Raw genomic sequence first — 6947 nt, forward strand, 5'->3', positions numbered from 1 at the left:
AGATGAACTACGCTAATGATATGTACTTTAGAAGGCTACTTTTGATAAAATTTGAATCTAATGGACGCATGCTAATTGTCAACCACTAGCTAGCTTAGTGATAGGCGATATAATTTAATTTTTAGCTTCTATTATCTTTAGCTGTTCATTGGTTTTTGTTTGAAAACGTGTGAATGTGTTTGCTTTTGGGATGAATGTAAACACACTGTCACACCCTAATCAGTTTCACCTGTCCTCATTATTGTCTCCACCGCCTCCAGGTGTCTCTTCTTTTCCCCAGTGCATTAATCCCTGTGTTTCCTGTCTCTCTGTGCCAGTTCGTCAAGTCAACCAGCGTTTTTCCCGTTCTCCTGCTTTTTGCATTCTCCTTTTCTAGTCCTCCCAGTTTTGACCCTTGCTTGTTTCTGGACTTTGTACCCGCTTGCTTGACCATTCTGCCCGCCTTGACCACGAGCCTGTCTGCCACTCTGTACCTCCTGGACTCTGATCTGGTTTTGACCTTGTTGCCTGTCCATGACCATTCTCTTGCCTACCCCATTAGATTAATAAACATTGTAAGACTCAAATCATCTGCCTCCTGTGTCTGCATTTGGGTCTCGCCTTGTGCATTGATACAGATACTTTTCTACACAGAGATGATATTGAATTAGGGCTGTCAGAGTTAATTAGTTAACTTTTTGTAATATTTATTTTATTGTGATTAGTCTCATTGTCTGTAAGCATTTCAAAATACACTGAAAACATCCAAAATACATAATCTATATAGCTAAAAACAAGAATGTGATGTTAAAACAAGTTGACATTTGAGGTTAAAGAAAGTGTGATTTATACATTTTTCTTGATTTTGCTAACCGTTACTTTGGACAAAAACAAGACGTCAATTATTGTATTATCAATGATCAAATATTATAAATTATCAATGATTAATTATTATTATTATTATTAATTAATTATCAATTATTAATCATCATTATTGGAATGCTTTTTATGTAAAAAGCCTTAAATTACAGCTCAATTTGATCAAATTCAGAATTTGTGATTAATCGCAGCAAATCCTGCGATTATCTGAAATACATTTTAAATGTTTGACAGACATATTTTGAATTGGACAGTCATTCATCTGAGATTGAGAGAAATTAATAGTAAATATACATTGAGAAACTCAGTGTTGGCCTCCCTGGTCTAATGGTCAAGACACTGGCTTCTCCCCTGGGAGACCTGGGTTCTACTCTGGCTGGTTTTAAAAACATGTGAAATTTAGAATATCACATGAAATGTTTGGAAACCTCATGTGAAAAATCTATGTAAACCTTCGCATGTGTCTGGCTCATGTGAATTTCATACGTGTCAGAAAACCACGTCTGACTTGTGATTTTTTTTAAACGTGATTTGTCCATAAATGTTTGTTTCTACTATTTTTTCTTGCGCGTTTTTATGTGATTTTTTTCATGTTTCATTTTTTGTTGTTAGGGAAGTAGCCACTCCTCGCTCTCCTCGCCTGGCTATTTTAACAGCTCTCCACAGCTAACCCACAATCATATTCACTGACCAGTCCAGCCCTCTCCTCAACCATAATCATTATGTAGGATATTGATAGTCAACACTGATGATTATGTACTGAATATATATTATATTGTCCCCACATGTAGCCACTCAATCTGGAAAACAGTAAGCAAGTAATCATGGGTAACTACTGTACAAGTTTGTTTTGATAATGACCGAGGTAGAGGTGAAGTCCCGGCTCACTGACCTACAACTGCCCTGGTGTAGATTACTGGTTTATTCTTTATTTTTAAGCTTAATTTACTTAACTGCATTCCACAATACCCACAATAACCCCTTCATGCTCAGAATGAAAATGATTCTGTGGATCCATCTTAGAATGTCTGTATATGTTCAATATCATGGCTGAGGACATTAACGGCACAAGACAGTAAAGAAAAAGTGTACAACCCCTCTTCGAATTCTGTTAACCCCCGCATCTTTTAATCAGAATTATGAAAAAAAAGTTGTGGCTATCAGACACTTTCCTCTTTTCTGAAAAGTGTGTCTTGTTGATTTGTGCAGCTCTGAGAAGATTTGATGAGATAGAGATGCTCTGAAAAAGCTCACCTCTCCTCCTTGGCCTGTTTCTTAACCACAACAACAAGGTGATGGTACAGTGAGACCTGATAACAAACACTATAACCTTTAGAGATCTCTATATTAACCCAGACTCACATCCTGTCTCCCCAATCACATAAGATCATTATCTTACAGAGAACTAAGAAAATACCTCATGAGAGTTGAAAGAGTGGATGGGTATTATCATAACAATGTAGGGAATACTAAATAAAGTAAAAAAAGAAATGTTTCATGATCGTCAAAGTGTTGAAGTCACATACAGTTTAAAAGAAGCAGTTGACCTCATTCATAAGATACAGACAACATACTCCCCTTGTCTGGAGAGGGGAGTTATCTTGGTCTGTCAATCACAAGATTATGGGAGGGGCATGCTCCTTGGTCCCCATTGCCTGTGGTTCAGTAATAGGGCATACTTATGAAAATACCATGTTTGTCACATTGTATATCTAAATACTGTACATTAACTCATGTCCATAGATTCAAATAACTCCAGCCTGGTATATATGTATTCTCTCAACCCTATGCAATGACAGGGTTAAGTTGATACAAGTGCTCCCTCCCTCCCATCCTTATCCTGCCTCTGTCTCTCCCTCCCTCCTGCAGCTGCCCACCCAACCCCTCCTCCGGCTACAGGGTGGGTAGGATGTATGTTGAGAGAGGAGCTCTGTGAAAGTGTGTAGGAGAGGCTAAGAAAAACATTCCGTCCTGGCAGGAATATCATTAGAGAGGAGGAGTGGAGGAATGGAGGGGGGGGGGGGGGGGGAACCAGGAAGAGAGAGAGAGAGAGAGAGAGAGTGCAAGTGCTGGTGGATGGACGGGTGGGGGGTGAGGCAGGTGAGGGTGTGGATGTGGATGCAGGGGGGTGAGGTAATAACTTGGGGAGAGAGTGTGTGTGGTGAGATCACATTCCTCTCCCTGTCTTGTCATGCCATTGATTTTGGGCCTGGCTGGGAGAGGGAGGGAGGGAGGGAGGGAGAGAGAGAGAGAGCTGCCGGTGTGAACCAGTCCGACCACGCCAGGGGTGTAGCCTTGGCATTGCCTCAATGAGAACTGTTTCGTCTCTATCCTACCCCTCCCTCTCTCCTCTCTTTCTCTACCCCCCTCTCGCTACTCCCCCCCTTTTGCGCTCTCTCTCTCTCTCTCTCTCTCTCTCTCTCTCTCTCTCTCACAAACTCTCCACCTCTCATTTTTTACAAAGTGTTACATTGGTTTCCTAGCCAGACTTTGCTCATGGTGGTGGATAAGGGCCTGTTTTGCCTGTTCTATGGAGACTATGGTACATGGGACAATGTCTACGGCACATACCAGTACATATTGTTGCTTGGCATAGATGTGAATTGTACTGCTTTCACCCCTACTCCAATAGCAACAAACCCTGGATAGCGTTAGGGCACCTAGTCACGGAACTCTCAAGGAGAGGGAGTTGGGTGTGTTCCACTTGACATGTGTATTGGTTAAGGAAGAGGATGTGGCCTTTGTCATCTTGACTCTATAACTAGTGCCACAGGTTATAGACAACTCTGTGAAACTCATAGCCAACTTCGGAATGACATAGCCAACTTAGGAAAGAGCCATTTTCAGAAAAAAAATATTGTCAACTTCAGATAGACAACTCCATACATTTCTGAATAAAACAAAGCCTACTTAGCCCACATTCTAAAAACACATCCAGAAGAGTCTGGCTTTTTACAAGTGTACATTGTGTGATCTCCAGAATACTAAGTCTATAGCACCCATATGGAATAGTGAACCTGACCTGAACTGTATGTACACACCCATACTGTAATCCTCTCTTCCTTGACATAACACTTGTCATACTGTAACTATTAACCACATTTATGTGAATTAAAGTTGCCCCAGTGGTGGCAGGCTGTCTGACTATGATAAGAACGTAGACGCAGCGCTTCACATGTAATGCCATCCTTAAGTGGCAGGTTGTTTAAATACACTATGCTGTCAGTCTCAGGTGAGTGCAGGAGTCAGATGATGCCAGGTGAGGCCAGGGTCACGGTGGGAAAGGACAGTTGGCAGATATGGGAGAGAAGCAGGGAGCAAGGTGTTTGCCTTGGGTGTGTCTCTCAACAAGACAACATCCTTACCCTCACCCACCCTTATTTTATACCCTACCATCACCCTACCGCTCACCCACCTACCTACCCTTACCTTATACCCTACACTCACCCTACCCCTATGCACTCCCTACCCCTCAAAGACTGGGCTAACTGAGAAAGAGAGCATTTTAATAGTCCATTCTCTGTGCAGTTGTTGTCTTTTGTTTGTGATCAGTAATTGAAAAGCCAACAGAAATTAGACAGGAGTTTGAGACCTTGCTTCGGGGTTTTATGTTAATCAGTGTAGTGGAGTAGGACCACCGGTAATTGCATTGTTCTAAATGACTGTGATGAGAGGGACTCATTACATTTTCAATTATGTTTCACACTTAAATGACTGAATTTTGGAAATGTATTCGTAGAAGTTACAACAAGCAACAATTTGCATAATAAACAGATTATAATGCAGAGCAAACCTGTGCCCAGATTCACAAAACCTTGATCTCTTCCTTAACTGCCATTTTTTCCTTAACTAAAGACTTTAGAAGAAAGTTAACCAAAGTCGCGATTCCTCAAAAAGGTTATTGGAAATGTGCTATTTTTTTTAAATGTTTTTGCTTAAGCAAACATTTAAGAAGAAATGACATTCTTGAAAATAAAGTTATTGAAAATGTTCTTAATTCCAAGATAGCTAAACCCTTATCTTGTTTCAGTACTGATTATTTTAAACTCAAGAACATGTTTTCTAACAGTCATCTCAGTAAGAAATATGCTAGCAGGAATGCCATTGATTGCTAGACTGTGAGACATACGCTAGGTTTCCTTCCAATTGGCAAAATATTTTCACGTGAAAATTCAAAACTCCTCATAAAGAAAAGATGCAAATATTTCCACCAGTGGTGGGCATCCACCAAACGGACTTGACGTAGTGCACACAAAATGTACTTTTTCGCTTACGTTTTCATGTACCGAAAAAAAATCTAAAGTTCAATGTGTTTCCATCACATTTTCAACTCTACCGACTCTGTGTTAAATAGTAAATGTGCCTTCTCTGGTCTTGGCACATGTGCTCTAGCCAACAGCTTGTAGATACAGTGCGGGTAGGCTAGTCTATTATGGATAAGAGCAAGATTATTTCTGTTTGTCATACGGAAGTTAAGCACCAACCATCAGGTCACCAGAATAAGGCCCTTGATATTTATTGGAAGGAGCATCAAGCTCATCATCCTGCACTTTCACCACCCTGTGCAGTTCATCATAATTTATTTTATCTGTAGGTAGCCTAATAAACTGATACATTTTACATACACAAAAAGATCCCACCATGTCCAACAAACAAATGATCTGTTGGCATTTATAAAATTGTACCGAAACTTCCTGTTCCTGTTGTATACGGTATGGCTCGCATAAAAAGTGTGGATGGAAACGTGATTACAGGCGTAATTTCACAAATTAATCAAAAGACACTTTTCTGGGCAAATTTACAAATTGAAAAAAATTAAGCAAAGATTTCTCACGTATTATTTATTCACTTGTATACTGTGTAAAATGAAATGCAATTTTGGGAGATCTTAAAACACATCACTTCATTCCTTAAAGTCTAAGGCCGTCCTCAGTTGACCCAAGGAATAACTGCCAAAATAAAGATAACACCAACATAACGCGTCTTAAAGTCCCAGTGCAGTCAAAAACATGATTTTCTTGTGTTTTATAAAGAGTGTACAGTATTTCCACACAATAAGGTTGGACTAATACTGTGAAAATGTGAGAATACTGATAATGCCCTTTTTCTCCCCAATTTTGTAATATCCAATTGCAATCTTGCCTCATCGCTGGAACACGGGAGCGGCAACAGTCGAGTTATGCGTCCTCTCAAACATGACCCGCCAAGCCGTGCTTCTTAACACCTGCAGGCTTAAACCGGAAGCCAGCTGCACCAATGTGTCGGAGGAAACACTGTTGAACTCACGACGGAAGTCAACCTGGTGGTGTTGGAGGGCCAGTAGGAGGCACTCTTTCCTCTGGTCTAAAAAAATATCCCAATGCCCCAGGGCAGTGATTGGGGACACTGCCCTGTGTAGGGTGCCGTCTTTCGGATGGGACGTTAAACGGGTGTGCTGACTCTCTGAGGTCATTAAAGATCCCATGGCACTTATCGTAAGAGTAGGGGTGGAAACCCCAGTGTCCTGGCTAAATTCCCAATCTGGCCCTCAAACTATCACGGTCACCTAATAATCCCCAGTTTACAATTGGCTCATTCATCCCCCTCCTCTCCCCTGTAACGATTCCCCAGGTCGTTGCTGCAAATGAGAACGTGGTCTCAGTCAACTTACCTGGTAAAATAACGGATAAATAAAATAAAATAAATAAATAAAACCTGCAGGCACCCGGCCCGCCACAAGGAGTCGCTAGAGCGGAATGAGCCAAGTAAAGCCCCCCTGGTCAAAACCTCTCCTAACCCGGATGATTCTGGGCCAATTGTGCACCGCCCAATGCGACTCCCGGTCGAGGCCAAACCACTCCGCCAATAAGTTAGTTTTCAGTTTTCTCCTCCCCACTAAGGCCAGGCTCAGACACATTCTTGCTTGAGAAATTTCTCTTTGCTAAGAAGCTTGTATCTTTTTTTTACAATTTTAAATAAAAACAGTCACAGTAAGGTCTTAATTGATACTCAGAAATTATTTGATATTGAGATAAAAACGGCTGCATTGGACCTTTTAACAGGGCGTTGGTCACCACGAATCGCCAGAACAGCTTCAATACACCTTGCAT

This window comes from Oncorhynchus mykiss, chromosome 5, assembly GCF_013265735.2.
Source record: "Oncorhynchus mykiss isolate Arlee chromosome 5, USDA_OmykA_1.1, whole genome shotgun sequence".
NCBI lineage: Eukaryota > Metazoa > Chordata > Actinopteri > Salmoniformes > Salmonidae > Oncorhynchus > Oncorhynchus mykiss.